Genomic DNA, 24832 nt, shown 5'->3' with positions numbered 1-24832 from the left:
GCGAGTTGACCGTGCGCGTAGAGGCGCGCGGCTGTGAGCTTGCATCCGGGAGATAGTAGGTTCGAATCCCACTATCGGCAGCCCTGAAAATGGTTTTCCGTGGTTTCCCATTTTCACACCAGGCAAATGCTGGGGCTGTACCTTAATTAAGGCCACGGCCGCTTCCTTCCAACTCCTAGGCCTTTCCTATCCCATCGTCGCCATAAGACCCATCTGTGTCGGCGCGACGTAAAGCCCCTAGCAAAAAAAAAAAAAAAAAGTGAATTTGGACTTATTACTTTTACCCGTATGCCACAGAAAAATAACTTCGACAATTGGCGTAGAATCTCGGAGATTTCTCTTCAATGTTAGCAGGTCGATTAGACGAGTAACTCACAGGTTAGGACTACGGCATCTTGAAGCTTCTCGTTATAAGCGAAATAATCCCTAGAAGAGCACTTGCAATGATATACTGGACACTGGGAGTGGGGGAGGGTGACCCGCGTTGTTCACAAACAGGCAGGTATGCCCGTAACAAAAGATTGTTAGAAGCTGGAGAACGCAGGTATTGGCAGGTAGCACGGGCTGGAATGACTACCCCTGTTGAACACACCCGCCAGCTTGTTTGCTGACTGTCTACAGCGTACCAACTTTCCTCTCCTTTCTTTTGTGCATAATACGTTCCCTTTCCAGGAATTCCAAAGCCTGAACTTACCTTCATAATTTGAGCACATAACATCACACTCTAATAGCACTCTAATAATAATAATAATAATAATAATAATAATAATAATAATAATAATAATAATACAAAACGTAGAACAGCCTATTGCACCGTTACGACACACTAAAACAAACAGTAAACAGTAACCATATGTGTACTTCCCGCTTAGCACTTGTGTTTTCAACCTGGCCAACATAGTTGCATGGAAAACCGACAACCAAGACACAAAAATCCGCTAAATTCTTTATCTTAAATGAGAAGGTATGATTCTATGCCACTAGAAAAAGTTGAAATAACCATTACATCCCTACATGAATACTAGATTTTTAAAAATCCCTCTGCTAGAAACATCTCGACCAGGCGAGTTGGCCGTACGGTTAGAGGCGCGCGGCTGTGAGCTTGCATCCTGGAGATAGTGGGTTCGAACCCCACTGTCGGCAGCCCTGAAGATAGTTTTCCGTGGTTTCCCATTTTCATACCAGGCAAATGCTGGGGCTGTACATGAATTAAGGCCACGACCGCTTCCTTCCAACTCCTAGGCCTTTCCTATCGCATCGTCGCCATAAGACGTATCGGTGTCGGTGCGACGTAAAGCCACTAGCAAAAGAACCCATCTCGAACCGCTAGGTCTAGTGGAGGAATTTCTACATTGGCCCCACTGATTTGGTTGACTCTAAACCAGGGAAAGCAAATACTGTACCGGTACGAAAATGTATCTTTTCAGTTTATATTTTCCTCACATTATTTTTGTTTCTAGTTTCGTGCGTTTTCTATAATGTGAAAGCTTCTATTCATTGGAGAAAGGTTGAAAGTTTCCAGAAAAAAAAAAAGCAAATTTCCTTCGTCCTACCAGGTTACTCCAAAGAAAGTTAACATAACTGTTCCTGTCACCATGAGTTGACAGAATATCAACTATGCGGAAGATCTATAGCCTGCCTATAGCATTTGCCTGGTGTGAAATTGGGAAACCTCGGAAAACTACCCGCAGGGCTTCCGACAGTGGGGTTCGAACCCACTATCTCCGAATGCAAAATCATTTCGTTTGTTCCTATATTTCATGCACTGTTATTTAATTTCCAATTTATCTTTAGTTTTTAAAGATTGTTGATAATGTCTGTCTCTTGTGTGAATAGATTTCACCAAACCATAAGTAAACCATTCTGTTCCTTTAACTTCCTTTGATTTCAATTGTGCAACGCACATTCTCATACAGCTTCTAATTGTGTTCATGAATGTATTAAGTTTAATATCTAAATCATTGCTACTTAAGGTGTCTCCACAGTTCATGTTTTTCTGAGCTCAATGTGATCTATTTTGAAACAGTTACGTCGAAAATTTGGTATATTACCAGGGACCAGGGCATTTTAAATGTTTAGGCTTACTATTGTAGCGAAATGATCAGAAATTTTACGTTGAGAGTTGATAGATGTAATGAAGTCATTTCTCAATCTATTTTGATCAAAGCATGATCAGTACAGGATTTACTTGTACCAAATACTCTGGCAGGATCTTTTTTTTTTTTTCTCTAGTGGCTTTACGTCGTATCGACACAGATAGGTCTTACGTCGCCGGGCAGGATTGTTTATTAGAAACTGGAAATTATTTTCTTGCAAAATGTTTAGATATTCGTCACAGTCGTGTTCATTTTAAAGGTCTATATTTGTGTTCCCAATTATCAGTTCGGTTCCAACATGGCATCTCTCCTGGATATAATACTCTAACGTACTGGAAAATCGCTGCTAGTGATATGCGACCGATATACTCCTTTAATAGCTACTTTCTTGTTGTAGTTAATTACTATTCTGAGAAATTTAAAGTCATCATGCTCAAGAATTTCCACGTCGTGACCCAAACCACTTTAACCATTAATACAACACCATAGTCTAATATTTGTTAATAATAATAATAATAATAATAATAATAATAATAATAATAATAATAATAATAATAATAATAATAAGCTGTGGGCTTGCATCCAGGAGATAGTGGGTTCGAGCTCCACCGTCGGCAGCCCTGAAGATGGTTTTCCGTGGTTTCCCATTTTCACACCAGGCAAACGAAGGCCACGGCCGCTTCCTTCTCACTCCTAGCCCTTTCCGATCCCATCGTCGGTTCGACGAAAAGCGAATTGTAAAGAAAATAATAATAATAATAATAATAATAATAATAATAATAATAATAATAATAATAATAATAATAATAATAATAATAATACGTCCGCCTCTGTGGTGTAGTGGTTAGTGTGATTAGCTGCCACCCTGAAGCCCGGGTTCGATTCCCGGCTCTGTCACGAAATTTGAAAAGTGGTACGAGTGCTGGAACGGGATCCACTCAGCCTCGGGAGGTCAACTGGGTAGAGAGTGGGGGGGGGGGGTTGGATTTCCTCCTCAGCCATTCTCGAAGTGGTTTTCCGTGGTTTCCCACTTCTCCTCCAGGCAAATGCCTGGATGGTACCTAACTTAAGGCCATGGTCGCTTCCTTCTCTCTTCCAATCTTCCCATCCCCGTACAAGGCCCCAGATCAGCATAGCAGGCGAGGCCGCCTGGACGAGGTACTGATCTTCCTTCCGAGTTGTATCCCCGACCCAAAGTTTCAAGCTCCAGGGAACTGTTCTTGAGGCGGTGGAGGTGGGATCCTTCGCTGAATCCGGGGGAAGAACCAACTAATAATAATAATAATAATAATAATAATAATAATAATAATAATAATAATAATAATAATAATAATAATAATAATAATAATATCTTAAAGAGGGAATAAAAGATTCCCAAAATATTGCAGAATGTTGTTTAATAGATCGGTTAGTTATGATTGTGGAGTCCTCCTACGAAGTGAAATGTTTTAGTCAAAAATCTCTGAAGGGATTTAAAGACAGTACACTGAGGTGAAGATTTGAGGTGAACAGAATGGGCTGGGCAACTCAATCCAGCAGAAAGACAGCGACTTGTGACGTGCTGTGGAAACATATTGTCCGGAACATGATTTCTTGCTGATTCTCTAGGGATCAGATCACTGTCCTGCTGCTAGTAAGGGTAGTGAGGATAGCTTATGTCGTTGATAACATCACTGTGTGTCCTTAAGGTAGCAAGGAAAAGCAATAGACATCTAAACTACCCCTCTGCACCTTCTATGTTTGATAACACTGCACCAAAGGTTACTCGCAGACCTGCACTGCTCTATAGTCAATGGTACGCCATATCCCCCGATATTGTTATAATAAGCTGTACTTTTCTTTTTTAGTATGATGTGTGAGTTGCTTGAATGCCTTGCCGTGTGGCAGGTTTAACACTCTCCCCCCCCCCCCCTCCCCCACGGCACTTAACGCCCTTGAAAGGGCCTTGGCCTGCCCAGCGACCGCTCCTCAGCCCGAAGGCCTGCAGATTACGAGGGGCCGTGTGGTCAGCACGGCGCATCCTCTCAGCCGTTATTTTGGGCTTTCGAGACCGGGGCCGCCACCTCACCGTCAGATAGCTCCTCAATGCTAATCACGTATGCTGAGTGGACCTCGAATCGACCGGGAATCGAAACCGGGGCCTCCGGACGAGAAGCAGGCACGCTACCCCTACACCACGCGGGTGTGGCAGGTTTGGGTCCATTAAAAAGAATACAACCCAGAACAAATTTACTTTGCATTCCCAATACTTTTTCTTTCCTTCTTCTGGTTTTTTCCATTACTTGGGGTCGACACTAGATGTGGATTTGGCCCAGCTTTACGACCGGATGCCCTTCCTGACGCCAACTTCATCTGAAGGGGTGTATTGTGTCTCTCTGTGGCCTGCTAGTAGTGTGGTGTGTTTTATGTGTACGGGGAGGACGAACACACACAGCGAGTCCCCGAACCAGACGCGACTAAACTTCCCGGTGCGGCTGGGAATCGAACCCAGAAACGTGTGAATGGAAGGTCGCTACACTGACCGTTCAGCCAAGGAGCAAGACTTGTCATTTTATAAACTACTAGCAATATACCCGTGCTTCGCTACGGTATTATACTGAAATTTATAATTGAATGCTTAACATTTTATATACAGTATAATCCGCCAAATTTCGCGATCTGACGGTCAAATTCCTCCCATTTTTCAACGTTTCTTTGCAGCAATCGATTTCGTACTTCCCGGGCTAGCTCCAGGTATCCCGCCCGGTCAGTTGGGTTCTAAATCTTAGCCATATTTTCCTATAAGCACTTTTAATATGGATCAAATCCTTGAGGAGATGAGGCGTGGTGTCGTCTGGGATGCCTTGGCGGTACTGAACCCGCGACCGGACTGCAGGTATTGTATCTCTATGTGGCCTGCTAATAGTGTGGTGTGCTGTGTGTGTACGGAGAGGACGAACGCACACACAGAGTCCCCGAACCAGACGCGACTAAAATTCCCGGTGCGGCTGGGAATCGAACCCAGGAACGTGTGAATGGAAGGTCGCTACACTGACCGTTCAGCCAAGGAGCAAGACTTGGCAGGACCCGTTTCCAGCGCGGTCCGCACATTTTGATGACGGTCCAGAATATTACTATTATTATTAGGGTGGGTGATATTAGTTGAATTTAGATTATTATTATTATTATTATTATTATTATTATTATTATTATTATTATTATTATTATTATTATTATTATTATTATTATTATTATTATTATTATTCTCGACCCCGCAGCAAGATGCAAGACCGCTACTTGGCATTAAATTACATCTGCTGCCATTGTCATTGCTGACAATGTGACCAGCACCATTGTCGCGCGTAGGCAAGTGCGCAGGATTTCTGGCGATACGAATGATATACATCCGTGCATTATTGACCTTATTGTAGAGGTGAACAATTGCAAGGTCAATATCATTCCTATCGTTTATTTCAAATGTGTTTAAATTTTTATTTATATGCCAGGAGAATCTACTGTAATCTTACTTTAAGCTCTCCAAAGGAAAAGATGGCTCTTAAAACGAACCCAGGAAAGATTAAAAATGATCGGTTTATGATCAGAATCAAGTACATTATGAACAGTAAAATCAATTGGTCTCAACTCCTTTTTCACCCCACCGCCGTTAAAATGATCCCCCCCCCCCCCCTTCCAATAAACGAAGGCGTGTTTCTTTATGCTTAAAGGAGATTCCAAATACCAATGTTCACGTATGTTACCTTCAGTTTTGAGATATAAGTATCCCCATAAAAAGAATTCACTTTTTTCACTTCCTTTCAACCCCCCCCCCCAAGTGAATTTTCCGGCAAAAAATACTTGTTTCTTTAATAGTAAAGGATCTTCTAAATACCAATTGTCACGACTCTAACATCTTCAGTTTTTGAGATATGTGTCCTCATGAAAGGAATTCAACTCCTTTTCACTCCCGCCCCCCCAAGATGATTTCCCACAAAGAAACGCGTTTTTCGTTGTTTTTGAAGGATATCCAAATACCAATTTTCATGTCTTTAACGACATTAGTTTTTATTAGATGGAAGTATCCTCATACAATTAATTCAATTAATTTATCAATTCTTTCACCCCCCTCTTTCATTGGATTTTCCGAGAATACATGTATCATTATTTTTAAAGCAGATTCCAAATATCAATTTTCACGTCTGCAAAATCTTTCGTTTTTGAGATAATAGTATCTTCATACAAATAATTCAACTAATTTTCAATTTCCCCCCCCCCCCCCTTATGTGGATTTCCGAAAACAAAAAATAGTATTTCTTTATTTTTAAAGGAGATTCCAAATACCAAATTTCACGCGTGTAACATCTTCAGTTTTTGAGATATCAGTATCCTAATTAAGAGAATTCAACCCCATTTTCAGTCACTTTTACCACGCCCTCCCTCCGCCAACCCAAGTGGTTTTTCCGAAAACAAAAAATAAATGTTTTTTTTATTTTTAATAGAGATAAAAATACTATTTTTCACTTCTGTAACATATTAAGTTTTTGAGATATACTATAGAAATGCTCATTTTAAAATTTCACCCCCTTTTTAGTTCCCCTTAAGTGGAGTTTAAAAAAACAAATCACCTAAGCCTATGTTTCTTTACTTTTTACAGGAGATTCCAAATACCAATTTTTACGTCTGTAATATTTTACGTTTCTGAGATATACTGTAGATAGTGTCTTTCTAAAAATTCACCCCAATTTGTCATTCCTGTTTAACCCCCATTAATTGGATTTTCCAAAAACAAAGAAAACTACATGTTTCTTTATTTTTAAAAGGATATCCTAAATACCAGTTTTCAGGCCTGTAATATCTTCATTTTCTGAGATATAAGTATTCTCATTAAAGGCATTCAACCCTTTTTTCATCCTTTACACCCCTCCTATTGTGATTTTCAGAAAACAAAAAATGCGTGATTCTTTATTTTTAAGGGAGATTCTAAATACCAATTTTTACATCTGTAAACTTTTAAAGATTTGAGATATAGATACTCATTTTAAAAATTCACCCCCCTTTTTACCCTCTTAGCGACGGAATATCCAAAAATCCCCCCTTAGCGAGCACCTACGTTGTAATATAAATGGATCCTCAAAATTTCATTTCTTTATGTCCAGTAGTTTTGGCTCGGCGATGATGAATCAGTCAGTCAGTCAGTCAGTCAGTCAGTCAGTCAGTCAGGACATGTTCTTTTATATATAGAGATAGAGACTTATTTCTGAATGCGTTAATGCAAGTCGTTCACTGATGGACTCAGGTACACCTAGCAATTTCAGAGAAATATGTACTTCCATGTCCACCACCACTGAAATACGCAATAGTGAATATATACCTCCACGTAGGGTTCATGTCGGGAAGATCATCTGGCCGTAAAACTGGGCCAGACCTACATATGTGCGACACACATGGCACCCGCTACCTCAACACGGTTTGGAAAAAGCAGAGGAGAAGGATTGTAAGTCTATAAAATGAAATCACTGAATGCAATTTTATTGTAACTTACTGTCTTGAAAACATGTTTTTGGTAATTAGCTTCTTATTTTTCTATTGAGAAGTGGGCTTACATATCAGGCCCAGCCATCTTAGCTTTCTCTAGTTTCCCACTTAAACACAGTGTTGCCAACTCAGCGGATTTTCCGCCAAATTTGGCGGATTTTTAAATGGAACAGCGGATAAATTTTCCATTTAGCGGACAGCGGAATTTTTGACTGATTTTCAAACTTCTTTTAGCGATTTTCAGCGTTAACAATATCACCTTTCATCACCAGGAGAGAAAAAAATAGAACTTAGTACGGCATAATAGTTTACTGACTTATGCCTGTTGTATTAACATATGCTGCATACTACCACTCGTTTTCTAGACCAGCTCTGGCCCACAGCTTCAGTCAGTATTTGTTACAATCGTTACTGTACTCTTGATGAGCCGGATAGTGTCGTGTATGATATCGTGTTTTTTTTGACATCAAGTTCTTTTTGGTACGTCGAAAGAAAAGGTTAAAAACTAGTCAGATATTTCGTAACGAGTAGTTAAATAATTAAACTTTAAAATACTAGTTGGTTGATCTTCCCAGTGATCCCAATACGGACGGTGCGTGTATTGGCAGTGCAATATAAATGCGAAATTGACATTAATTCTTTCCGCACTTATCAAAAAACAATGAAAACAGTAATGAAAGTGAAAATACTTTCGAAGTAGATTTGAAAATCTCCGTATGGTCTTTGCTACTGTGAACTGCCAGCATATTCTTTGAAAAAGAAGAGTACCATGTGGCTTCACATGAAACCACAGGACCTCAATTCAGTACATCTGCTTCAGAGCATATAGTGCGCGGAGAAGAAGATGATGATCTCCTGTTCTGAAACTGGTGAGTGTTGAGTTACTCTTTTATTAAAACAGCTGGTAGATGCTATTTTGCTTCAGTTCGAAATTTAGTGGAATTTAGCGGATTTTCAACTAAAATTTAGCGGAGAAAAGATGAATGGGTTGACAACACTGCTTAAACGTCTGACAGTTACGGGAGTGGTTCGTAACGTTTAAACTACAGCCGCTTCCTTCACAATCGTAGCCTCACTTGGGGCGTGTTTTGAAACTTATCGCAAAATTATGTACTCAACTGCCTCAATGACGTCATTGATTCGATGGATTTTGATGCATGCCGATGGATGCGCTGAGTCGCTGGAATGCAGAACGGTATGTTGAGGAACGAGTATGAATGGTTGGTCAGATGTTCATATTATACTGAAATGGGTTTGAATATGGGGTTATTGGTCAGTTCACCAGGAATATTAGTCCTTTTATTGCCGGCCCCGTGGTGTAGGGGTAGCGTGCATGCCTCTCGCCCGGAGGCCCTGGGTTCGATTCCCGGCCAGGGCAGAGATTTTTCTCTCGACCTGAGGGCTGGTTCGAGGTCCGCTCAGCCTACGTGATTATAATTGAGGAGCTATCTGACGGTGAGATGGCGGCCCCGGTCTCGAAAGCCCAGAATAACGGCCGAGAGGATGCGTCGTGCTGACCACACGGTCTCTCGTAATCTTCAGGCCTTCGGGCTGAGCAGCGGTCGCTGGGCAGGCGAAGGCCCTTTCAAGGGCGTTAAGTGCCGTGGGGTTTTTATGCGTTAGTTAGTAATTAGTAGGTCGTCACTCTTGTGTCACTAGAATAACTTTCGTTATATAATAATAGCGATGATGTTATTAATTTTACGTCACGCTACGTTTACGGTTTTCAGAGATGCCGCGATGCCGGAATTTTGTCCCTTGGAAGTGGTTTTACGTGCCGGAAATCTACTGACATGGACTGAAGCGATGGAATTGCGATACACACAGCGTTGGAAAGAACGGGTAGTGAGATTAAGCGATAAGTTAAAGAACATGTAGACGGATAGATGCGCATGAATATGCGATGAGTATAAAACACGCCTTTAATGATAGAAGTACAGTATATATCAGTCCAGACATTACGGAGACACAGGTTATCAGAAGTGTTCATGGTCCATACTTGAAGTAAAAGGAAGAAAAGGTTGCAGCGTACGATCTAAACTTTCTCTGTCAGATTTTTTAACGATGGCAAGAAATAGGCTCGGCACTCTGACGTACGATGTCCGCATGTAAAATATCTCTGGTGTTTATCGGACAAAATAAATTCAGCAGTAGGTCGCCCAATAATATTTATATTTCTCTGGCACTTACTAGAGTAAAGGGAACATTGAATTATACATGCAGGCAGCCTAAATGACGTCTAATGTGAATGCCTATTGAGGCCAAAAGATTATTGTCCTTACTCATAAATTCAACAATAATAATAATAATAATAATAATAATAATAATAATAATAATAATAATAATAATAAAGTCATTGGCTTTTATGTCTCACTTACAAGTACATTTACGGTTTTCGGAGACGCCGAAGTGCCGGAATTATTTAGTCCCGCAGGAGTTCTTTTACGTGCCAGTAAATATTTTTTCTATTGGCTTTACGTCGCACCGACGCAGATAGGTCTTATGGTGACGATGGGACAGAAAAGGGCTAGGACTGGGAAGGAAGCGGCCGTGGCCTTAATTAAGGTACAGCCTGAAGTGATGTGCCTGATGTGAAAATGGGAAACCGCAGAAAACCATCTTCAGGGCTGCCGACAGTGGGATTCGAACCCACCATCTCCCGAATGCCAGTAAATCTACCGACATGAGGCTGACGTGTTTGAGCATCTTCAAATACCACCGGACTGAGACAGGATCGAACCTGCCGAGTTGAGGTAAGAAGGCCAACGCCTCAACCGTCTGAGACACTCGGCCCGTCATTCATAAATTCAAATAACTTAATATCTAAATAATATATTAATTTGACATCTCATTTTCACCTCCAAATAATGTCGCTATACCAATCTGAGGAGGAATTGCTTGCAGGGTTACTGAGTTGAAATGCCCAGAAGGTGAGGGTGGGCCCAGGTACAGTGGGAGAGAAGTCACGCAGGCTATAAACTATTTATGTGTTTACTTCCTCGCCGGAACTCGGTCATAAAGCTTGCCATTCCAGCGGAGGCACATTCACTGAGCTAAAGGAGGTACCCTGGGGAGGAACTTTTGCATCAGAACAGCGCAGCGTCTTACAAGCCCGTTGCTCCAAGTGCAGACATCATGTTGACATCGGTACGTACATGAAACTCTCTCCTACCCATTTCCATAATGAACTCTCCTGTTAATCCGCTCTGTTTCTTCCCCCTTTCCATGGCCTTTTTCACAATTATTTGGAGTCGGCACTGTATATGGATTAATCTCATTCGTACGGCCGGATCCCCTTCCTGACACCTACCCTATGTGAAGAGATGTATTCCTTATTATGCGTTTCTGTGGTGGTTAGTAGGGTGATGTGTTGTATTGTATGAAAATGAATGTATGTACACGAATACACAGTCACCGAGCTACATGAATATGACTAAAATAACCGGCCTGGCTGGGAATCGAACCTGGAGTCATCTGAACCGAAGACAACTACACTGACCACTCAGCCAGGGAGTGAATTTTTCGCTCTGTATAACTAGGATTATAATTTTATCTGCACACTTCAGACGTATGCCTCATATTTCGTACTTCTCTTGGCTTAGGTGTACAGCAGTCGAAAGTAAGTTCCATTCAGTTTTTTTGTCTGTCTGTCACGAAAGGGATGAACAGAATTTTTCGAAACTCGGTATTCAATTTTAGGGAATGCCACGTTGTGCTCTAGGCCTTATACACTGCCGAAAAAATTGCAACACCCTATGTCCAATTGAACATGGGTTCACCTGGTTTGTAGAGACATTGATGGATGTTTTAAGTAGGCTTCAGGGTGTAAACCGTGTTTTGGGTACAAGAGTAAGTGATGTTGCTCAAACCCGTGCACACGGATGACCACGTAACTGCAAATTACTAAAAGTTTTTTCTTTACTTACACGTAGGCGGGTATATATGTTTATACGCGGATAACGTGAGGTGTTAACAGTTGCCGATAGGTACCACATCGGCTTCTCAGTCGAGTGTCTGGGGTTCGACTCCCGCCATCATAAGTGAATTCCTCTAGCATAAATATAGGGCCTAGACGTTTTCGAACATTTTGGATTTTTCTCGACTTTGCCACAAGATTCGTACCCAGATTTGTGGTGTAAGGCTATCTTGTCCACCTCTTACTCGAAAGCCTTAGGTTCAATTTTGGGCTAGTCCATAATTCTGGCCTGAAGCAGGTTTCACTCAGCATCATTAGATCAATTGAGAAAGTAGTCGATACAAGAGGAGATGCACCCCGGTTAAGAAAGGCAAGCGGTACGACTGAGGATATCGTAACGTTCACCGTGAAAAACTCCGGTGTCTGCAGGCCATCTGGCCGGACAGCAGTCGACTTGGCAGATCAAGGTCCTAATGGCTGTAGCACCACAGTTGTTTTGTTCTCTTTTTATGTCGATAGTAGTATATCTCGTGTCAGAGAGCTTACCTGTGCATTTCATAAATTTTCATCCTCCTTACCTCATAAATACTGTACTTAGGAAGGACAGATTGAATTTCGGAATTTACAGTATACCGTTTTCAAACTCGAATATCACGTTAAATATAGGTTATAAATCTCGAAGTTACGATAAAATTATTTCACAATAAATTATATTGTAAATAGGCTTAAATATTTAATGTCACACGACAATGTAAGCATAGCATTTGTAACATAAGTTGTATGCATCTCCCTATTATGATATGAATTAATATTGAAACTAATGTGAATACAAACGTGCAAGTATTTAGCAAAATTTATTAGCTTTATGAATATTTGATTCTAGTGGGGAAAAGAGGTAATATTTATGATATTTAAGGAAATATTACAATGCCAGTTACACATTTTTAATTACTCAGAGTGAATTTTAGACCAAACGGGCTGAAAGACGTATTATACGCCCATGATGGTCACTTATCGCCATTTATGTTATTTTAAAAAGTACCAGTGTTAGAAAAAATTACAGTTATGAAAATGTTAATTACATTCACTACAGTACTGGAATATTTGAATATTTTAACACTATTTCTCAATTTGCATAGTTATATATATTATATTGCTTCAATACACGAACAATGCGGTACATACTTGAAAGTTAAATAAAATTAGTGCCTGTAATAATTTAAGAAAACACCTTACTTAAAGGTTGTAGGAAATTTCGGTAAGGCTTAAACTTAACCTTAATGTAACAACGCCAACGGCCGTAGCCGTGTTGAAACACCGGATCCCGTGAGATCTCCTAAGTTAAGCAACGTTGGGCGTGGTCAGGAGTTGGATGGGTTGCCACGCGCTGTTGGTGGGGGGGGGGGGGGGGTAAGGGAATGGAGGAGCGAAAAGGAACTGGCCACCCTACCGCAAGTAAACTCCGGCTCAGGAATACCTCCGCGGAGGTTCGGACCTGCCTTCGGGCAGAACGACCGTTACCTTACCTAATGTAACAACGAGCTTTTCTTCTGGATACACACTGATCCTAAGTTTGATTGTCTCAATATTAATGGGAGTTATTTTTCCAGGATGAAATAAGAAGTCAAAAGAATCATTCGGAGATATCGAAAGAACCTTTCCGGCTGTTTGAGTAGATCAGGAAATATACCTTTATATTCTCTCTCTTCTTCTCTCAGTAAAATATCCGTTCACTCATTCCTTTCATATCACAACTGAATGTATAGAAAAAATCGTAAACACTACTTTCCATTTAAAACTCTCATCGTCCGATGAATCTATTTTACCGAGCTCGATAGCTGCAGTCGCTTAAGTGCGGCCAGTATACAGTATTCGGGAGATAGTGGGTTCGAACCCCACGGTCGGCAGCCCTGAAGATGGTTTTCCGTGGTTTCCCATTTTCACACCAGTCCTTTCCTGCCGCATCGTCGCCATAAGACCTATCTGTGTCGGTGCGATGTAAAGCCAATAGCAAAAAAAGAAAAATAGGATCTATTTTGGAAGACTACGCGTGACCGTGTTGCATACCGCTTCACGCGCATGCAAGCCACTTGTTGCACGCTCGCATCACCATTTATCTGAACCCGAATGATGACCTATTGTTTACCCGTGGATCAGTCAATCTACAGCCGTACCACGAAAGCAGTCTCGTGGTCCTCTTGTGCTGTTACAGCCGTTTGAAGAGGGGTCGCACCATGCGACTTCACGAAGCGAGATGGATGTATTGCTGGACACGTTGGTCATACATGCATCCGTAATGTGGCGATGTTACCAACGGTGGTCAGTTGATCAGGACCTCGAACATATGTGCTTCTGGCTCGGCTTCCTCTCCTGTTACACCATGGTCGTGCTTGTCTCCTTTGTTGCTAGGCATGAATCGTCTGGAAAATGGAATGGCGCTCTGTTGTGCTTAGTGATAAGAGCAGGTTCTGCCTTCAAGCGAGTGATGACCGTTTACATGTGCGACGCCGACCTGGTTAGCTTCATTTTCCAGAGTGTATTCGCTGCAGACGAGGTTCGGGGCGGCCGTGTAGTACAGACATACGTTGGGTAAAATGGTTATTCATACATTGTTCACATCTCTTGTAACAGACCTTTAATGAAAAGGAAACTCATTCTTTCAGTATTACATGAACGATATGCCGAAGATAAAGTTCACGTATCAGTCACTTATGTCTTTATAACTAAACAAAATAAAAATGACTTCCTCTCAGCAAAAAAAGTAATCATTGTATTAAGTTTTTGTACAGCAGATCTTTAAGTAACACTGGAATTTTTATATCAGTACTTTGTACCTTGCGTTCACTATGGTCTTCTTGGCACGGGGCCTACAAGTATCGCTGTCGTTTCTTGATCAATCTGAGACCATTCTTCTTTGAAATTTCCCTTCATGAACATTTCCTTTCCCGTGCTCGCCCTCCAATAATGTGTTAACGTCTGGTGATTGTGGAGGTGTTGGCAGTTGCTCACGAACATAGTACAGCAACTATTCATTCGCTATGCAGGCTGGGTGCTTGGGTCATTGTTCTGTTTGAAAATAAACGAGTCCTGGTTACCTAATTTTGTACCAGTGCAGATTATTGCAGAGTATGTTTACATACCCTGTGGCATCCCAGTTACTCACGATAACAACCAGTTCTCCCACACCATCGCAGCTCACACACCCCCTTACCATGACATGTCCTAACCCATGTTTGATGGTTGGCACTGCGTTCTTAGAATCACGTTCTTCAGTCGCATGACATAAAGTCAGCTTGACAGCAGTTTTCCGATAGCTGGTCTCTCCTTGCCATAACAGAAACAACTCTGCTTTAGCACCGGTGGTCAACCCACCCTGTCGGTGACCCATTGAACTTTACTTTTGCTTATAAACAATGACGTATTCTGTACACGTTTGCGGGACTAGGAGCAAAGTGTTCGACGTGCAGGAAAGTGTTTGTCGTTGAATGCAATGTGTCTGCATAATACTTATTTTGCTGGCGCTATATGACTATTGTTGTTTACAAAGGAAAAGTATTACGCGTGCATCATAATTATGTCTTAATTTATCATGCCAAACACAGGCGTACACATAACAGAAATAATTCGTTAACAACTTTACTGCAGAATAATTATAGTTCGAAATTGTGTATGAATACTTATTTTACCCACTGTGTCCGGTTCCTTGGCTAAATGGTTAGCGTGCTGGCCTTTGGTCACAGGGGTCCCGGGTTCGATTCCCGGCAGGGTCGGAATTTTAACCATCATTGGTTAATTTCGCTGGCACGGGGGCTGGGTGTATGTGTCGTCTTCATCATCATTTAATCCTCATCACGACGCTCAGGTCGCCTACGGACGTCAAATCAAAAGACCTGCACCTGGCGAGCCGAACCTGTCCTCGGACACTCCCGACACTAAAAGCCATACGCTATTTCATTGTTACCCACTGCACGTCAAGATCGGGATATTGCTAGGACATAACTGGCGAACGTAAAACATCCACACCAGATATCCGAGCGAATATGGCACGTACCATTGGGGACCGTTCTTGCAGCAGGACTACGAACACGTGTGTGTGTGTGTGTGGCCCGGCTCTCTCTTGTTGCGTGCCAGCCCTGTCGTACCCCCCAGCCTGAGGGCATGGCCGGTTTTTCATGTAATCTTCTATTCGTCCTGTTTCCCCGCGCGCTTTCCGGAAGGTGCAAAGATAATGTTCCTTCTCTAACCACATCGTGAATATTGCGGTACCTACTCATCACTCGAGCTATAAAAAAGGAAACTAACCGCGAACAGTTAGTCAGTGTTGGAGTTCGGTAACTGGACTGAGGTGACAGCAGTGTTGACTGTCACCATTGCTCCACCGGAATATGAACGAATAATAATAATAATAATAATAACAATAATAATAATAATAATAATAATAATATGGTCTCAGCTACCGTGTGCAGACATTTTAATTTGACGCCATCTGGCTGTCTGCTCGTCAACCTCGACGTTTCGTTTAACTCTAGCCCTACTAGATGGCAGACCGAGTAAACCAACACTCTCTTGGGCATCTATGGCTGAGATTTAATGAATTTTGTCGGATATACACCAAATGTGTCACCAGAGATCTTTTACATGCCGACATCGTACGACATGGAGTGTTGAAGGGACTTTTTTTCCGCCCTTCAATAATCCGACTACCTCTGCCGGGTTTGAATCCGCTATCTTGGGATTCGGAGGCCGACACTCTACCACTGATTCACAGAGGAAGCTCAACGAGGAGTGTTGATGATGATGAAATGAAAATCCACAGCCTGTTTCCAATTGTTCGACCGAGGATGGGAATTGTGGCGGTTGCCGAAGCCTGTCGCACTTCTCTGGGGCAATGATCGATGAATGACAGATGAAATGAAATAATATTGGAGAGTGTTGCTGGAATGAAATATGACGGGGAAAACCGGAGTTCCCGGAGAAAAATCTGTCCCGCTTGCGCTTTGTCCAGCACAAATCTCACATGGAGTGACCAGGATTTGAACCACAGAATCCAGCGGTGAGAGGACGGAGCGCTGCCGCCTGATCCACGATGATGATGATGCTTGTTTTTAAAGGGGCCTAACATCGGCCCCTGAACGAAGAGTTTTTGTTGTGTCAGAGTGTCAAGCGTCGTGTTGGGCTGCTGTGTGTATACTGCTTTGGAATATTGTCTGTGTACCGGCGTGGAATGCGTGACTGTAGCTTGTCGGCAGTAGCGCTGGTTGTCACTGTGGCCCGTCGGAGTTAGAGTATCGTCGCGTACGGAACGGAATATTGCGAGTACTGCCTTGGAGTAGTGTGTGTGAGTGCTTTTTTTGGAACAGTGACAATGGTTGTTGTAATCAGGAGTATTGTCCTACTGGTTAGCACTGTCGAGTTGTTGCTGTTTATTTGTCAGTATTTTGCCACTGTGTTTTGACTGTGTGAATTACTGGACTTTCTCTGGAGTCGAGCCAATGAATGGTCATCGTGTGTTGTGGTGGCCAGAAGTCTTGTGGTCGAGCCTGTCTGCGAAAGTCTGTTGTGTGTAAAGTGGCTGAGCTTGCAGAAGCGAAAGTGAAAGGCCTGTCAATCAGGATTACCCCATCTCCCAGGTAATACCAACGAGCCGGACCTCCTGCTGTGTGAAGAGGACAGAGACAGCAATTAGTGAGTGTGGTCATTCAGAGTTGAATATAAGGATGTGTGTGTGTTTTGCGTCATCCTAGGAATAAATTAGAGCAGTAAAACTTAAGGGGCCCATTCACAGTCGAGCCGGTTGGCGAGCCCGTCCATGTATAAAATCCACACCCCGAACCCGACTGGCTCGACGGTGACCATACACTGGCGAACCCGTTGGCGGACCAGTCCGCCAGTTTGTATTGCAAATAGTAGGTCTATGTGCATTGCCTAGTTTTTGTTATAGAGAAAGTGGGTTCGAATCCCACTGTCGGCAGCCCTGAAGATGGTTTTCCCTTGGTTTTCCATTTTCACACGAGGCAAATGCTGGAACTGTACCTTAACTAAGGCCACGGTCGCTTCATTCCAACTCCTAGGCCTTTCCTATCCTATCGTCGCCATAAGACCTATCTGTGTCGGTGCGACGTAAAACCACTAGCAAAAAAAGTTTTTGTTATGGCCCAACGAAAACATTCCAAAGTGGCTGTAGCTGTTGCAGAATTTGTGCAATGATGAAGTAAATAAGAAGAAACGTGTGTGAATGAAGGAATGGTTGAGAGATAAACTACGATTTTCACACGTTAGCCTATTAAGAACTCTGAGCGTACAAGAACCTGCAGATTATAAGAACTTTCTGCGTATGGATAGCGACAGTTTTTGCGAAAAATTGTTGGAGTTGATTCGGCCAAACATACAGAAACAGGAGACACACATGAGAGATACCATCTGTGCTGAAGAGAGGTTAATTGTAACATTGCGATTTTTTTTTTTTTTTTTTTTTTTTTTTTGCTAGTTGCTTTACGTCGCACCGACACAGATAGGTCTTATGGCGACGGTGGGACAGGGAAGGGCTGGGAGTGGGAAGGAAGCGGCCGTGGCTTTAATTAAGGTACAGCCCCAGCATTTGCCTGGTGTGAAAATGGGAAACCACGGAAAACCATCTTCAGGGCTGCTGACAGTGGAGTTCGAACTTACTATCTCCCGAATACTGGATACTGGCCGCACTTAAGCGACTGCAGCTATCGAGCTCGGTCATTGCGATTTCTAGCGACAGGGAAAAGTTATGAAGACCTGAAATTTTGCAGTGTAATATCTCCTCAGCTACTTGGAAAAATCATTCCTGAGACGTGTTGGGCAATCTTCGATACGTTGCAGTCGGAATATTTGCACGTAAGTGGGCCTACACAATTTTGATTGTGATGTATTATAAGATAGTTTTTATAAAACAAACGTAATATTCTTTTGAAAGTGATTAGTTTGGGAAATGTTATTTCACTACTACTCATGACACAGTATCAACAAGTTAAGTGCAGAGGCGCGAGAGTCATATATGTCATAGCACAATGGTCTATAGGCTAATAATATTTGTACGAGAGTATCGGGAGACCATGGATTCTTCTTCTTCAAATTACTATTATTATTGTTGTTGTTGTCGTTGTTATTGTTATTATTATTATTATTAGCGTTCGAATGTCGCATTAACACATGGAAGGCATTGCGTGACGCAAGGATGGGGAAGCTTCAGGACTCGCCCCGTACATTTCAATAAATTCTTCCCGGAACTGCTTATTCTTCTCAAAAGTCATTGTTATTCGAGGTAGGCCTAATTAACTCACACAGAAACCAAATTAAGCTACAGACGAAACCACAGTGAGCCGGTCAGGTAGTGGCCATACACACACTGACGGGTTGGCGAACCGGTCGGGTTCGCTGGTTTAGCAGTCGAACCGCCAACACGGACCCAACCTCGAGCCCAACCCTCAACAACCCCCCATACACCTTCGAGCCGGTCAGTGCGACCAAGGTCACGAACGGGCTCGCCAACCCGCTCGACTGTGAATGGGCCCCTTAAAACGTGGAACACTTCTGTCACAACACGGCCGTGCTCGTGGCCTGTGGTTTCAGTCAAGAATCGCCTGGGGAATGGACTAGCGCTCTGTTGTGTTTAGTTGTTGTCGCTAGGGGCTTTACGTCGCACCGACACAGATAGGTCTTATGGCGACGATGGGATAGGAAAGGTCTAGGAGTTGGAAGGAAGCGGCCGTGGCCTTAATTAAGGTACAGCCCCAGCATTTGCCTGGTGTGAAAATGGGAAACCGCGGAAAACCATCTTCAGGGCTGCCGATAGTGGGATTCGAACCTACTATCTCCCGGATGCAAGCTCAGCCGCGCGCCTCTACGCACACGGCCAATGTTGTGTTTAGTGATAAGATCATATTCTGCCTTCAAACAAGTGATGGCCGTTTATGTGTGTGACGCTGATCTGGTAACCTTGATTTTCGAGTGTACTCGCCCTCGATATACGGGCCCAACTCCTGTCATCGTGGTGTGCAGTAACCTACAGTTCCTATTCACTTCTTACGTTTTTTGGAGGATTCGTTAAACAGTGCTTGCTGTATTCAACGTTTTCGACCCGTCTTGCTACCATACCTGCAACGGGAAGATGATCAGCTGGACAGTGTTCGGCCACATACTGCTGCTTCTCCGCGACGTGCTGTTCGTGGTTTACGACCAGAGGCGTAACGAATATGACACGGCCCCGCCTGCAGGAAACAAAACTGCGTTCCGCTGAAAGAAATCGTATAAAACCTATCAATAACACTCATTCATTTAAATAAGGCAGATACTTTAATGCAATCTACATCCATTCAGTATATACGAAGGACTTGCTCTAAGATTAAAAAACTAATTCATTTATTAACAGATTTTATTTTGAAAGTCGAATATTTTGTGGGGATTGAAATACAACATAAATACATATAAGTTCATATATTTTGTGCTTACATTGTTTTAAAACTTTGCTGTACTCACACTTGATTCTAAACTTTCTGCGATGCAAAGGCATTGACGATTTCAATTATATCCATGGATGACACGTTCGAGCCTGAGGAGGCTGAGTTCACAGAGTCTGCCTTGACTCATAAACATTGAGTAGGTAGTTCTTTATTAGTTTCAGTTTCGAAAATGATCGTTTTGTGGAAGAGACAGCAACAGGAATAATTAGGTCTAAAATGTGATATTTGGTACCAATTTCCACTGTTTCTTTAACAATAACTTGGCGCAGATATCTGTGAGAGAGCGTGCCGCTCGAGTTACGATAGACAGGTGTCTTAGACTCAACAAAATAACAATAATTTGCAGGCAGATGCAACCATACGACAATTACTCTACATTCTCATTGTAAAAGCAAACCTTTTCGGCTCATTCTAGAAACATATCACGATGTCGCCTTTCCTGTGCAGAGTGGCATTCGGATAAAGTTATTTATTCATTTATTTCCGTCCCTGTTTACGACAGTTTCCCTGGCCAGCACGATCGCCAGACCTCTCTCCCATTGAACATATTTGGGACATGACGGGACGACGTTGAACCAACTACTAACCTTGCACAATTGCGACAACAGGTGCAAGATGCTTGGAACACTACAACGCAATATGATTTTCGTCTCCTGTGCTATCGTGTACATGTGAGAATACAAATCTGAGTGGCTGCCGAAGGGGTAGTCTGTATAATGAAGTGGTGCTAAGCCAGCGTTGCCAACCGTACGATCTGGATCATATATGTACGGTAATTTGATGCTGTGTACTATCGTACGACCCAACCCGCGGATCGTACGCCTATTGTACGATCCTATGACGTATCGAAAATTTTGTTCTATTTTCTTTTTAAAATGCGTAGATTGTTGTTCTTTCTCTTATTCGTGCTACTTATGTTCTGTCATAGATGACTAGTTGGAAAGAGAAGGAGAGGCTTTTCGAATAACGAGATTCCCAAAGGGAATTTGCCAAGCGTGGGCTCTTTCCTTTCTGAGTTACTTCACGGTCTCGTGTCTGGAGATCATAGCATTCGCCTTCTGACTGGAGGAAATTGTCCTTTGTCAATATCAAAGATGATATTAAAGCCGGCTCTGAAGTAAGTGAATTTTGGGCTAAATTACAGGAGGTGAAAAACAGTTTGATGAATGTGAGTTTCCCGTACTTCCAGAATTTTCACTCTCAGTTTTGTTACCCCATCACTCGAATGCTGATTGTGAAAAAATATTCAGCAAAATTCATCACAATGAAGTCAAAAACAGGAATAGGCAAATTACGTCTGCAGCGAATGGATGCTTGCTGGCCAGTCAGTGGTACGCGTAAATATTTCAAACCGTCCGAGAACATACTCAGAAGGATGACTAAAGCACAGTGGTATAATCAACCAGCAAGCTTAAGTAGCGGTAGTTCAGAACCTTCTGCTGCGAATGTGCCTAGATGTTCCATAGAAGATGAAGATGATGACGATTTCCTGCTACGAAATGACTTTATATGTCATGTTGACTACTTCCTTACAAATTATCCTATTCTTGAGTAATGTAAATACAATTTATTTTCGTATATTTCATACTGAATCTTACATATTAACACAATGATGTACATTCATTTTCCATCCTAACCTGTTTAAATGTGGAGTTGCGGCAGTGGGACACCTAGCTGTCGTCTTATACGTAATCCGCGGAACGTGGAGTTTTACTGAGGCCGGAACCAGAGGTACCGGCACTTCGGAAATCTCATATTATTAATCAAGAATTTTACCAGTCAGCTTCCTGAGAATCAATCTGCTCTGTAAGTGAGCTATTGCATCTATAAAGAGACGTACAGAGAATACATTAATGGTTACTTTAAATTGTACGATCCTCTCTTAAAAATACGATCATTTTGGAGTCATTGTATGATCCTATCCATCTCGGAGATTGGCAACACTGCGCCAAGCCAAGGTCCTTGTTGGGACCACATCCCACACTACAGTTATATATAGGAAGATTGACATAAATTACAGGGGGTTCGACAAACGTGATCCCTGATATTTGTACTGAATTAAGACAGGTCATTTCAGAGAGGAACGGCACTCAGCCTTCACTAAAAATGAGTAGACCTACCAGGTTAATTCTTCAGGCCAAAGGTGGCTGGGAGTAGAGATAACCGCTCCATCCCACTTATTGCCGAGGTTTGGGGTAGTGGAAGTCTACTCCTCGAAGGATCCTCATTGCCTGTACGGAGATGGCTTTCCTTTTGTCTTTTGTGTTTGAATATGCCACGCCTCTGGATCCATCTCTGATGCGAATCGTGGAAGATTGGGCTATGACTCCATACTGGAAGTTTTATTGAGGTCCAGGGAGAAGGTTGTGTAAGTGGAGGGACCCAACATTTCGTTGAGCTTGTCGATGTCGAGACAACAAAACTTCCTGGGAAGAATGAGAAAATTATTTCATTCAAATATGGTGACTTGAAGGAGTCTGTGTGGAAAATAGTGTTCTGTGGAGCTTGTCGGAAATTCCTCACTCACTTTGCCTCAGTGTTCTGTCTTGAGCATAATAATCAACCATCCCGAGCTGAATACATGGCTCTTCCAGGATTTGCACTTTGCACATATACGTCTACAGTCAGACGGCCTAGTTTTCCTGTCAGTGTCATTGTCATCGGATTTTAAACTCAACCATTTCATGAGATCTGAAGATTACGAGAAGCTATTATTAAAAACAAATTTCCCCAAAAGTAAGGACGGACTGTTTATTTGATGCTGTAGTGGTAGTAGTCGCGGTGTCGTCGCGATTGCGAACAGTCTCAATTGCGGACACCCCATTAATAGTCTCGATGCGCCTCGATTGCAGACACTATTTCTTACCGATTAGCCTTCGTGAAATGAAGCATCTATATTGATCTTTTATTAATAGTGCACGTGCGTAAATGTTCATTATTATTAGCGCCAACCGGGACTGCGTGCCCCAAAGAACTGGCGAAACATAACATTCTGTCATTTGTGCCATCATATGAAAGGAGAAAGCACCACGTCAAACATTTTCAACAATTCTTCACTGAGGGTGATTTCTGTTGCTAACCTTCGGTTCTTTCTGCACCCCATACTCTTTATTCCTTGCACACTACATTGAATGTTTAATATTTGCGAACTGAGGAATGTGTGTTACAAGTTCATAACGTTTATTACGCAAATTCTGAAATTCTTTAGAATAAATCTGAGGTACGGAAGTACTAGGCTTTTCTCTAGCCCGTTTCTTTACCCGAAATATAGCTTGTTTTACATCCAGTTGAGCCTCATCAGGTATGCAGTCATGATTTACAATTCTCACTACTTCATTACCTATACTAAGAAAACAAATACATAATAAACATTAAATATTAATGAATGTAAGAATAACAAATATTTAATAATAAAAATAATTACTTTGGTGGATAATAAATACAACCAAATTAAGTTAAAACTTTTCTACGCGTTTCATGACCCGTGCAAAGAGACTAAGTTCGTCAATTTGGAGAAAAAATGAAATTGGGTCACAAATAGTGAATGTAATGTATTTTAACACATTTGCACGTAAAGTTTAAATGAATCAGAGTTGAAACGTAATAGAGAGGTATACATATTAAAATTATTATAATCTGTTAAAATTAAGTTCTGTTATACACTTTTAGTAAATAATCTTCCATTAACGAGATCGATAGCTGCAGTCGCTTAAGTGCGGCCAGTATCCAGTATTCGGGAGACATTAGGTTCGAACCCCACTGTCGGCAGCCCTGAAGATGGTTCTCCGTGGTTTCCCATTTTCACACCAGGCAAATGCTGGGGCTGTGCCTTAATTAAGGCCACGGCTGCTTCCTTCCCACTCCTAGCCCTTCCCTGTCCCATCGTCGCCATAAGACCTATCTGTGTCCGTGCGACGTAAAGCAACTAGCAAAAAAATAAAACAAAAGTCTTCCTTTGCACTTCTTCGTTTTCTCATTCAAACAAATCCATGTGGTAACATCATTTTTACTAATTCTAAATTGTCTTTAACTATTATTAATAGCACAACGATTAATGAACAGAAACAAGCAAACGAACTAAAAACTCAACGCAGTGGTAGAGCTAACGTTTTGTACGATGACTAGAGTAGAACTGGATTGATAAGACGGATAGAAGAGGGATGGAAGATAAAACATTGGAACGAGCTCTTCCCAAATATTTGTGTCCGCAATCGAGACTATTAACGAGGTGTCTGCAATCAACACACAACTGTAGTCGTAGTGGTTGTTTTAAGAGGAATATAACGGCGTTACCAGCCCCACTGTGACCATGGGGCTGAATTTGTCCGTCCATCCCATCCCATCCCATCCCATCCCATCCCATCCCATCCCATCCATTCATTGTGATGACTGCGGGAATGATTGACTCAGACGGAGGAGCGCTGGCCCTCTGACTCCAAGTTGGCAGTATCGATACTGGCTCAATCTAATGGCATTTGAAGGTGCCCAAATACGTTTGCCTCATATTGATAGATTTATGTCTGTCTGTTAGGTCATCAGCCCAGAGGCTGGTTGGATCCTCAAATAGCACCACTAAAGGTTGTGCGATTATAAGGAAACCGCAAAAACCAATGGCAGCATCAAAATGAGGCGTACTAGGCAAGACGAGGAGTGAGGTAGTTTGCCATTGCTTTCCTCACTGGGTCAGAAAATGCTATGAGCAACACCTTTCATAACACTCGGATGCACTAGTCGTGCCCTGAATGTCATTACTCAGCACCACCCATACCCCAACAGCTTCCATATTGTCACAGCCATGGATGAGACTGGGACTTCGGTGG

At 42.2% G+C, this 24832-nt stretch overlaps 1 protein-coding gene across 3 annotated transcripts in view; it reads left to right on the top strand.

Moving 5' to 3' along the window:
- LOC136863234 (CD151 antigen) overlaps positions 1 to 24832 on the top strand; it is a 438193-nt gene that overhangs the window by 164853 nt on the left and 248508 nt on the right. Inside the window, exon 1 of one of the 3 annotated variants that reach the window (XM_067139611.2) lies at positions 10646 to 10754. The exons of the other annotated variants lie outside the window; for them this stretch is intronic. The gene's annotated coding sequence lies outside the window, so the exon portion shown is untranslated. Of the gene's footprint in view, positions 1 to 10645; positions 10755 to 24832 lie in introns of those variants that run through there. 3 annotated transcript variants of the gene reach the window in all.

Source organism: Anabrus simplex, chromosome 2 (genome assembly GCF_040414725.1).
Source record: "Anabrus simplex isolate iqAnaSimp1 chromosome 2, ASM4041472v1, whole genome shotgun sequence".
NCBI classification, from domain to species: domain Eukaryota; kingdom Metazoa; phylum Arthropoda; class Insecta; order Orthoptera; family Tettigoniidae; genus Anabrus; species Anabrus simplex.
Note: the sequence above shows the minus strand (reverse complement) of the source record. Positions and strands in the feature narration are given on the sequence as shown.